Raw genomic sequence first — 12,237 nt, forward strand, 5'->3', positions numbered from 1 at the left:
CGAAGCCGGGAAGGTTCCGAGGAGGCGATGTACCAAAACGGGAGGCGAAGGCGTAGTCGAGGACGAGAGCGAAGAGTCGAAAATGACAGGACAAGAAAAGCACACATGTTTTTTGTCAGTGTTTAAATTCAGGTTAAATAATGGGTTAAACTAAATTTGTGCTCTCAATGATGCAATGCTTAATATTTTCATACCCAGATGAAAAGCATTACTCCATCCCAAAAGAACGTAAACACAGCAACATTTAATAATACACTAAAGCTAAAACAGCACTCATTGTTTTTAATTAACTATTAAATATAATTATTGGATGAAAGTGTTTCCACACTGAAAATCTAAAATGCAGAAATTATAGTGAGAAGCTCATGAAAACATAGTCCAGAAATTATATTAATTAATTTTAATCCCTAAGGTATTTATTTAATATTCTGGGTACTCAGCATTGTTTTTGTACTATTTCCCTATGACACTGTAGTCTCATTTTCCGCAAATGTAATGTGAAGACTGCTTGTAATGAAGATACACTGAACACGTTGTTTAGTTAGATTCTTCTGCAAGACAAACAAGTTACGTCCTTGGAGCTCACAGAGTCGGGCAGAATTCTGAGGGAATTCCTGCACGGACAGAGGCTGGAGTTCTGCCCCTTGTGAGGATCAGGGCGACGCTTGCAGGCCTGAAGGGCTCCTCGCCTTCAGGCTCCTGTGGAGATGAGCGGGGTGTATTTCTCACCTTGGCGAATGGAGGCACAGCGATCGAAGATCTTGGCTCTTCTCAAGGAAAGGACGTTCTGTCCTCATGTGAGAAATTCTCTCAAAATTGGTCTGCATGAAGTGTTAAGGGCAAAAGGTCCCGTTGATTGCCTGGGGTTGCTAGCAGAGGAATGGAATGGGCCTGGGATTTATACATCATGGAAGGAGGACTTCCAGCCCCCTCTCTATTATGCATCTGTCTGGTGCTTTTATCCAAGACAACTTACAGGCAGGTAATACACTATTGGCACAGGTGCAGGTTTATTCCATGCTGAAAAGGATAAGAATTTGTTTCAGCTGTGGAGCCTTCCTAGTGTGTCAAAGACACCTGACACCCGCCTGAGGAATGCTCCGCAGCTGAAACATTTTCTGTTCCTTTCTTCATGGAATAAACCTTCACCTGGTCCTTTGCAGCCCACGCCTGCTGATGCAGGTCCCTACCTGGACGTGTACAGCTGTTGGCACCCGTTGATACAGCCGGGCCTCTGGGAGCCCTACAGCAGCGGTGAAACAACCACCTTCTACCCAGGAGTCCAGAGCCCCGGGAGCTGCTCCGCACTGCCCCCTGCAGGAGAGAATTCTGTCAAATCGGGACATTGGACCCGGTCTTCAGAAGCAACAGTGAAGCGCAGAGGACCCAGGCGGAAACGACATGTAGGGGCTGTAAAAACCAAGAACGGGGTCGTTGGAGTCTGGAACAAGCTGCCCAGCTCCTTTTTGGAAACGTTTGAATGGGAACGCAAGATCTACTCGCTACTATTAAAAGTCTAGATGGGCGTAATGGCTTCCTCTCATTTGTAACCTCTCTAATGCTCCTGTGTTACTTAAAGAACACCCCAGAGTACTGAGTGAGCAGCACTGACAGACCCAGGTCAACGGTGATCAGCTCAAGCGATGATATTAGCCCCTTTTTTTAAAAAAAATAAAAACGCCTTCTCACGGTGTGTAGTGTATAGTTAGCATGCAGGAAGTGTGACTAAACTGTCAAACAAAATTTATTCAATCAGATTTAACGGAAGAAAAACAAAACCTATGCAAATTTGCATTTTAGGCTGGCGGACTATGGGAAACCACAGAACCATGTCGGTAGATATTCTCGGCAAATCGCTTGTCCGCCCCTTAACCTTGGCACGAACATCTGGCGAGATACAAATTAACAATTTGGACGGCATGTCTCAGGAAATACAAGCAACATGATTGTACCCGAGTCAGAGCGATATCAGATGAACGTCTTGTTAAAACCAGAAGGAGATCATATCGCCTCCCCCACCCCGCCAACCCTATTCTTAGAGTTTACACAGTTCACATAAAAGCAAACCTCAGCAACTGAAATAAACGGGAAAGCTGATCGACTAGTGCGGGTCGCCAGCTTTCCTTCCCGCCTGTGCAACGATGAATGTCGCCGCAGGCGGAGTATTTATAGAACAGGGGTTATAGATACACCTGGCTTGGAGGCAGGGGTGCGAGACGGTCCGGTTTTGCGCGATCTCGTCTCGGCTTGTCGCTGCCTGTCGGCTCCCAGCTCGAGGAATCTCTCCGGGCCCTCGGAGACGCCCGGGGCTCTGTCGGTTCGGGGGGATCCGGCTCTGTTCTCAGCCCGGACCCCCTCACCTGCCCGGGTGCGGGGCTGCTGCGTACGGGTGCTCTGACCCGTTGCAACCCGTGGTGGGAGGGAAAGGCGGCAGCTGACGTGAAACAACACTGGGAAAAGAACACGCACAGGCGCTTTCAGAGACACCTCTTCTTTTCTTTGTTTTCAGAGACGCCCCCTCACACACACACTTTTTTTTAAAAACAAAAAATACAATGAAACAAAGTTTCTTTCCATCAGAACAATTGGTGAGGCTCCTTATCACGCTAGGCACCCGCAGCACCCTCAGTAGAGTTCGGCCCCGGTCCCGAGACCGGTTCGAGAAAGAAGCCGCGTTTTTGTCAACAGGATCCAACAAGAGTCCCGCTCAGCTGCGGGTGGTAGATTTCAATATGAAAAGGGCGCTCGGTGATGAACGATAACGCGACGTACAGTGATGAATATACTGAATGTGTGTATGTGCATGGAGGAGGAGCAGGTGAGAGGTACGGTAAGCGCTCGGCTCCTGGTACCCAGACGGCGGTTCCGAAGTGGACGAGAAGGCGTCCGCTCCTCGATGCCTCACCAGCCGCGCTTGGAAAAGACTGCAGGTACCAGAAAAGAGCGACCGGCGTACCCTCGCCGCAGGATCTCCATCCTGACACCGTGTCCCGTCATACGGACTAACCAGGCTGCGGACAAGGTCCCGCTCGCTGCAACCCTGCAGCGCTCAGCTCACCCCAGCCAGCAACGAACCATGTGCTGGCAATCCTCGCTACAAGGAGCACAAACAAACAGACGTTTTGCTCCTGTCTACAATGTTAAACTTAAAGAAGAGTGAAGTGAAAAATCTCTATAAAACACACCTCAGCCTTTTGCACTCACGTAACCCGAATAAACACCTTTAAATAGGGAACACAAACAGCAAAGCCGTCATATATGTCCTATCTGATGAATAAACCTTAACTGTCTGTTTTCAAACTGTGTTTAATTACACTAATTAGGTGGGGGGAAAAAAAACGCTTTCTGGAAATGCGACAGGGTACGCGGTATTACCAAGAGTGACCGCTGGGTGGATCCGCTGCGCAATGACACTAGAAACACCCGCTGTAGTTCGAATCTGTGGATTTACTATGAACAGCAACAGTCGAGAGAGACTTAGATAAACAACGGGTTTTGTTTTCATATGAAGAGCGGTCTATGTTACAGGGTGCTAACGATGCATGCCAAGCTGGGTTAATCTGTGCACAGGTTTATGACGAAATGTTTACACTGTGTTATGTCATAGATTTTATTTACAGTATGAGGGTTGTTCAAGATACTCAGAGCTCTGGAGATGGTGACCCAAAGACTACACTCTGCACGATGCCTTGTGGAAGTTTCAAAGAGGGTTCAGATCACGCACTGGTCTTCCTGTTTATTTTTTTTTTTTGGTTTATCAAACTTCTTTGTAAATACTTTATTTCAGGCATTGGGCTTCATTGGTCCTCGAACCCTGTTCTTCAAGATCCCCAGTAAAGCAGGTTAAAATCAGGGTATCATTAAATCTCCAGTTTTTGCGCACCTGAAATGCTTTAACTGTGATCCGTTAAACTTCACACATCACTTTCAAAACTGCTCTCTCCAATTCAGAGTCAGGCTGGCCAGAACCCATCGCTAAGCTCACACAGACACACACACTGACTCAAACACACAGACACACACACACACACATGCATCAGGGCCAGTTCCACGATTCCGACAATTCGGACTGTGGGAGGAAACAGGAGCACCTGGAGAAAACCAACAAGGACACAGGGAAATAAGATCAGATCACTTTATTGGCCCTATACAATTTCTTGTATTAGGAATCTGTCTTTCCACAGACCCCAGCTTGCTCTCCATGAGACACACAGACAGGGAGAGAAGCTGGGGGTCAGAGCGCAGGGTCAGCCATTTATACAGCACCCCTGGAGCAGCTGGGGTTAAGGGCCTTGCTCAGGGGCCCAGGGGAGGAGGATTCCCCTGCAGGCCGCGGGATTCGAACCGGCAACCTTCCAGCCACAGGCGCAGAGCCTGAGCCACAGTGCCACCCAAATCATACAAACTCCACCCAGACAGCACCCTGGGAATTGAACCCAGGGCCCCAGTGCAGCAAGGCAGCAATACTGACTACTGCTCCACCCTCCCACCCTCCCGTTAAAACATCTGAGGAGTTAAGATGATGTAATTTAGCGATCAGCTGGAAGGAAAAATAGAATAACCTCCAGCCAAAGTCCAAAGCTCCCTTAACTGTGCTCCCATGTTCTTGTTAAATTGATCAATAATTGAATGAATCCATAAGTATTCTTGATCTTTGTACACCGTGTGATTTGCGTGACCCACCAGACTAATTGGTCAGACGTCCTGAGTCTTGCAGGGCAGGATTTCTGGTCTGAGGCTTCTTTGAGACAATTCAAAGAATTCAGTTAAAATCTTGCCCCCCCCCCGCCCATATTCAAAATGTGTGAAACTGGTGCTTAAGAACAGATCAGAACTCGTGCAGCGCCCAGTGTGCTCTCTGATTTCTGTTTCAACCTGTGCAGTCAGCGAACCCACTACCCTGGGTAATCTCTTAGCTGTGCACACGGACAGTCGATCACTCACACCACTCACTTCGGTAAAAGGTACAGTGAAGTATAAAACACACCAAGACCTAGCTAGAATATCTCAGTGAAGTAGTTAATGAAACAAACTACTTAGACCAACTTATGTCACAAAGGTTGGGGCCCATTCTGGGAGCCACTGAGCTCAACCAGTCCCTTTGATAATGAGAGGCTAAAAGCTCCACCTGTTTCTTATCTCATTTTTAATCCCCTGTGTTTCTTTGTTCCAGTTGTGTTAACTCCACTCTTGCTAATGTTTCTGTTTGTTTTAGCTGTTTTTTTACCTTTTCCTGTAAAGCCCTTTAAGAGGGTCCGTTTGAAAGTGCTATATAAAACAATTTGTTGTTGTTGTAATAAAGAACCGGGAGATTTTATTTTGAACAACATGATGGTGCAGCTTGTTCCACACTCCTACAACCCTTTGTGTAAAGAAACGTGCTTCCCGTGGAATCTTTGAGATGTTGTGGGGCAGACTCAGAAATGCTTCAAAGACACCCCGCTAAGTGAATAGGGAATTCATACACACAGTAGGAGCCCTTGCAGTGGCGTTTATAACCCCGCTGTTCGCCAGCTAGGTCTGATGCGGCTGTGAGCTACCAAACATCCAGGAGATCTACTCAGCTGGATGTCTGAAGAAGGCCAGGTCCATTCTCAAGGACCCCAGTCATCCCAGTCACAAACTGTTTTCCCTCCTACCGTCCGGTAAACGGTACCAAAGCATTCGGTCCAAGTCCAACAGACTACGGAACAGCTTCTACCTCCAGGCAATAAGACTGCTAAACAGCCAACCTGCAGCTCCTTCAGCAAATCCCCTGTAACGGCTACATGGACGCAGTTCTCACTGTATTCAGCATACTTCACTGCTTGGACATAATGTAGCGCATACACCCTGGACTTTGTCTGAGTTTATTTTATTCAATTTATATGGCACTGTTACCTATCGTTACGTCAACCTTATTTTGTAACTTTAATTTTGTGATTTATATCCCTCCTCCCCCGGTGCGCTCGTAGAAAGGACATTTCATTGCCAGAACCACTGCTGCACGCTGTATTGTTGTGCATTGGATAAATAAACCTCGATTGATTGGTTGGTTGACGTGATGTGAAGCGCGTTCGATGCGCCTGGGGAAGAGCTGTAGTGACAAAAGGTTCACCGCCAGAGGCCGCCAAACCCGACTGCGCATGGTTGGAGCTGTGAGGCGTGTGGATACGTGCAGCGTCATCACGGGGGTCTGGTGTGTGCCTAACCGGCCTCTCTGCGCGTCTTTACGTCCAGAGCTCTCTCCTCTGCAGACGTTTGCGTTTACTTGGCTTTCCGTTGCAGCTTTATTCGCAAATCTCAGTGAAGCCGGGGGCCCGCTCCTGGAGCCGGTACTTTCCGCCGCGGCTGCAGTGCACACGGATCCCAAGTCCACGAACAAGGGATCTTCGACAATGTCTGGTTATTTTTTTGGCGCTACCGAAAGCGCCTTCCTTTTTGCGCCATTAATCAGCTGTCCCTCCCAAGGAAGCAGGTGCTGCAGGCTGGTAGTCATTTCCTGTGACTCTGGTCACTGCAGGGGCGGTGAATTTGGCTCCCGCGCTGAACTGCCCTTCAGGACTGGGCGCACCTTTAACGTTCGCCACAAGGGGGCGCTTCCTTACCTGGAGGGTGGTCACAGTAACTCAGAATATGCCGTATTACACTACAGTTCGAATTTGCGTGAAGGTCGCCTTTTTGTGTGTGTGCAAGATTAGCACTCTTGAGTATTCACAGAAGGGGTACACATGGAGGTTGGGTTGGGGATGGGCTCAGCTGGGATAAAGCCAGGGTCTCAAACTCCATCCCCGAAGCAATTAGTCCAATTATTTAATGAGCTGTGCACTCGGGATGCTGCTCGCAGACCTCTGATGTGATTTATGAGGAACTGTAAATTCAATGAAGTGAAGTTCCTGTTGTAATCAACTGTAAAAGACTTTAAAAAAAGTCCTATGCGTTGCTAATTTAGAAAATAAGAAGACAAATTGTTCAATTGGATACTCCAAATGGAACAATAAACAAAAACACAAAGTCCTCCAGTCACCCTGTTTGAGATGCTGGGTTAGGCTTAATTGTCAAATGTCAAATTCAGCATTATCCCCAAGTTTTGTGATAGTAAACCAAAACTTGGTTTATGTTATAATAGCATAAAAAAGCATTGTTTTTCAAGCATATTGCAGATCACTGCATGCATCACATACCAACATTACCCTGATTTTTGTGTGCCAGCTACTCAGGAAGAGGCAGAGAGCAAGCCTGGTGGGAGATCGGTGCACTAGCCAGGCTGCCCTGGGCTGGAGAGCTCCACTTCGTGGGTTGATGGGTCAAACGCTGGCCGCAGGATTGTCACGGGGGCACTCAGAGTGTACTGTTGATTTTTACCATCGTGCTGTGTTGAAAAGCCTTTTTAAAAAACAATGCTCAACCTTTACACCTTTATTTCCATTTCCTGTTAACATTTTTCTTCCTGTCAAGTGCCTCTTGTTTTTCAAGGCACTATGTTTATTATTATTATTATTATTATTATTATTATTATTATTATTATTATTATTATAGATTGTTTTGGCCTGTCCAGTGCCGCATCATCTGGTCTTCAGGGTGTTAGGTCACCTAGTTCAGCAACAGTGACTGACAATCCCAGACCTGCTTTCTGGGCAGGAGTCCAGCATGCCACACTAGGACTGCATTCCTTCTCTAAGGGCTGCTGCCTGCAGAGTGCACGGAGGTGCTGTTCGACGTGTTTGAAACCAGGGACTCCAGCTCCTAGCCACTGTGCAGTGCAAGCCCCTGCAGGCAGGGCTGTGAATGTGTCAGGTGGTAGGGACACTCCCAGCCCTTCTGCGTGGAGATGTTCGTGTGTTTTACCCCCTCCTCTGCTGCTGCGCTGGAATCCCTGCAGTCTTGCAGCCCTGACTTATCATAATGAGGCCATTGTGACTTTAGACATGGATTCTCTCAATAGAGAACATTGATCTTCACAGCGAGGGGGAAGTGTGATTTAGCCACAAAGGACATAATCTATTACCAGAGGATCCTTTCTGTAGCACATAAAAAAATGTTCAGAACCGATAAACCCTCATTATGTGCGGAAATGTTTTGATACAATTGAGTCACAGGTGCTTTCAACATTGTGCAGATCTTTCTAAATGCTCTGTTAATCAATGATCTATCGGTTGTCTTATTGATGTCTTAATTTAAGACTGAGAAGCCCCTATTGAACAGGGAGCTGTATTTTTCTTTTATTCTTGTGACCTGCGTTATCTGAGCAGATTGACAGAAAGTGATGATCTTCTGCCTGAATTTCTGATAATCCTTTAGATTTTTGGGGGAATTTAGACGTTCTAGATTTTACAGGGTGTGTTTTAACCTCCCTGAACGTCAACTGCCCTGCGTTCAAAGTCGTGTTTCAACTCTCCCAGAGTTTCATAAAAAAATGTAAAGACATTTTCAATTTTAAAGAAAATGTCAAACCGGATTTTGGGAGATGGTCCAGTTACAAGCAACCACATAACCTTAATGGGCTGGAATGAAATTCCAGGAGGAGAGCACGGAGTTCAGTCAGCTTGTAACACAACTGGATACATTTATCTCCCAGACTGTGACCCATATGACTGCCATTCAGTTTTTGTTGAAGTATCTGTAACTTGCATCTCTGCTGCGTTTTTAGTCTCCCTTGATTGATCAGTGCCTCACCCCAGCACAAGGCTGCAGCGACCTGTTTTCCAAGGAGGGGTCAAGGTGGCAGTGCAGGCCTGAGCAGTTCCAGGAAGTGCCTGGGTGAGGAAGCAGGCAGGTGCACTTGTGTTCGAGGAGCAGGGCAGAAAAGGATATTCGAGCTAAAACAACAAGTCGGTGGTTGAATTAAAATAGTACAGGGCCTGCCAAAACCACTGGAGTTTTCTTCTGTTACTTTCAGGACTTCAGCTTTCAAACCTAAGTACGAATTTAAAGCTCCATCTAACTCTGCAGTGATCCAATATATTTAGAATCCTCTACTTATTTTTTAGGGATTAGGAGCTGATGCTGTTGCATGGCTGAACGGCTGGCCTTAAGAGAGAAAACGTTAATTCCAGTGAAAGGTCACCTCTACTACTCGTGCGCCACTAGAATAGGGATTTATCCCAGTAATGTGGAGATTGGAAACATGAGAAAATGACTCAGTAGCCGTTAGGTACAAAGCATGGATCTGGAGTTACATCAGGAATTCATCCAGCTACTCTTCTGTCGACTGATTTCTCATCCTTCCCCCCTCTAGTCAGCGCTGACTCTGCGGAACGGGGCTGTGCTGCCTGTGACGTGTTCAAACCCCAGCGACTCAAATGGCGAAGGGAAGGAGGAGTCTGCCTCCTCTTCCTCACTCTCCCCTGTGTGCGGCCACAGGCTTCATAATGGAGAGCTGAGAGGTGAAAACGCACAACTGCCTGTTCAAGATTGGCTGTGTGTTTATTTTATGATACATTTATTTAAGAAGAAACATACTTATTTTATAAATGTATACATTTTATTATACACCCATCCCTCTAGTATACAGCTAACATATCTTTCACTATTCTTCTGTTTCTGGACATAACCCTATCCATTAACCATCCACACGACTCTCTACCTCTGTCTATTACAAACCCACAGATTCACACAGTTACTGTATCTCCTGTACAGCTCCTTTCACCCCACAAATACTAAAAACTCTCTCCCTTTTCACAGTTCCTCAGGCTCCAACAACTAAGCAGTGATGACAGGGACTTCCATAACCAAGCATTCAAAATACACTCTTTTTTCATTAACAGAGGATACCTCATCCATGTTTTTGATTGGGCCCTCTCCCAAACCATAAATACCCCTCGGATTATTAACCCAATTAGGGACTCCTGGACCTATCGACCTAACGCCCTTTCTATCCTCAGGACTATTAATGATAACTTCTCCATCTTACAGGATGATCCCTCCACCAGTGCCCTTTTTTCTGACCGCCCCATCATCTCATATCACCGACCACCTAATCTGCACAACCTTCTTGTTCACAGCTCCCTTGACTGCCCTCAGCAACCATCCACACCAGGCACGTTCCCCTGCAACAGAGCTCCCTGGATCGTCTGCAAATATATATCCAATACCATGCTCATTCAAGGCCCCTCTGGACAATTCTGAATCACTCAGATGACATCTTGTACCTCCAGCAACCTTATTTACTGCATCTTTTGCAGAAAATGCCCAGGTATTTACATTGCTGAGACAGGAAAGAAACTGGGAGACCCTTTCAGGGAACGATGCCAGGGCTGTGAGGATCAAAGATCTCTCCAAGCCCAAAGTTTCCCATTCCACCTCTAAAGTCCATGATCACACTGATCTTTCCGTCTGTGTCCTTACATCCGAAACAAAAATTATCCTGAAACGAGGATAACACCTTCCCCCTTCTCTCAACGAGAGACTCATTTCCGTCGAATCTATTCTATTCTCTCTTCATTTGCAGGTTTTGACTTCACACCTCTCTCGACTCCACACCACCTGAGAGTCGATACTGCTTCTCTTCTGCTCCCAGCTCCTCTCCTCTCCCAGCTTTTGTTCTCCCATGCTTTATCAACTGCTGGTTTTACTCTCTCCTCCACACCCGAAGAAGGTTCCACAGCCGAAACATTGTGTCTCTTTTCTTTTCAGCATGGAGTAAACCTTTACCTGTTGCTTTGCAGCCTACGTATGCAGACGCAGCTACCTGCTTGAAGTCCTTTACACATTATTATCAAATTTCTCAGCTCATTATTATGTTTTTACATTTCTCGTGACTAAGAGGTCAAGGAACGCATGCAATATGCAGGCCGGAGTGTCAGACCAGACGTGCCACGATCTGGGCCTTCTGAGGCAGAAGTGCATGCCTGTTCTTGTTCATACAGTAAGGACATGAAGTAGCTGTGCTTTAAGTCAGGCTCAGGGCTCATACTGTGACTGACTGCTGTGTGTTTCACACAGTAAAGTGCTCTCTCTTGCACTGCTAGCCAGAGAAAAAAGCCAGGCAGGGATATTGAAATCCTCACCTGTACATTATTTTCCATGCCTGCCTCATGCTTGTTCAGACTGCGATCTCCAGGCATGTTTTTTATCTTAGAGAAGCGAACGTGACTGACATCAGTCTCCTTGCACTTTTACAATCAGTGATGTGGGCAGCCGTGACTAACCCTGACTCTAAAGTGCCTTGAATGAGCGTGGTATTGGATATATATGTACAGGTGATGCAGCGAGTTGTGTTGCTGGTGTGGATGATTGCTGAGGGCAGTCTTCTCTGGTCTATTTCTTCTGCCAGTCCAGAGTTCTGTTGGAAGAGGCTGCAGTACAGCTCCCATCTCTGCGCCTACTGGGCTTTGTTAACTCCCCCCAGAGCCGCGTGTGCATGTGTTTAATATTTCTCCCACGGAAAAACGGCAGAGGACAAGCACGCCGCGAGGGACATCTCCTTCGGAACCTGAGCTGGAGTAGTGGGGTTGCTTGCAGCCTCGATATCTTGCTCCCCTCTCCTTTGAGCTCTCAGGCTGCGCTCCTTCTGAAGGGCTCACTGCCGTGAGAGAGGAGAAAGACGCAGTGGAGGTATAGTGAAACCATGCAAACAAAAAAGCACGGGAGAGTGGAGAGCCTGTGGGAAGGATGGAGAATGCCCATGTCAGCTTGTGGTGGCAACGTTCCACCTGGGCCGGCCCAGAACCAGTCCAGCGCCCTCAGGGGACACAGAGGACACCTGCTACAGGTTGAACACACCGTCGCTGAACCTGCGCGTACAGATCGGGCACTGTTTCACACACACCAGGCACTGGTGTCTCAAGAGCTGCTAATGTGTTACCCCAGTGTCCTGGCCAAATTTCCCCCTGGCCTTTACCAGTCATGGCCTTCTAATGATCCCCATCTCTGAACTGGCTTCATCACTCTGCTCTCCTCCCACTGTGAGCTGGTGTGTGGGGAGCGGACTGGAGCATCTTTCAGGTGGGGATGCACACTGGTGGTGCTGGAAGGGATCCCCATGACCTGTAAAGCACTCTGAGTTGAGTTTCCAGAAAAGCGCTATATCAATTTAAGGATTATTATTATTATTATTAATGTATTACATAAATGATAACGTTTGGGAATTTCTCACTCTTTCACGCGGCCCATGATGGATTTTTGTAACCAGCCCGGTCCGTTCTGGGCGTGTTGTGATTCCCCTTGTGACTGATTTCCCATTTGCATTTCCTTTACTACTTAGTGTCTCAGGCAGCATTCTGAAACCTTTAGCATGCTGCTGGGTTTTTAAATACC

This window comes from Atractosteus spatula, chromosome 4 (assembly GCF_055471065.1).
Source record: "Atractosteus spatula isolate fAtrSpa1 chromosome 4, fAtrSpa1.hap1, whole genome shotgun sequence".
Taxonomy (NCBI): domain Eukaryota; kingdom Metazoa; phylum Chordata; class Actinopteri; order Semionotiformes; family Lepisosteidae; genus Atractosteus; species Atractosteus spatula.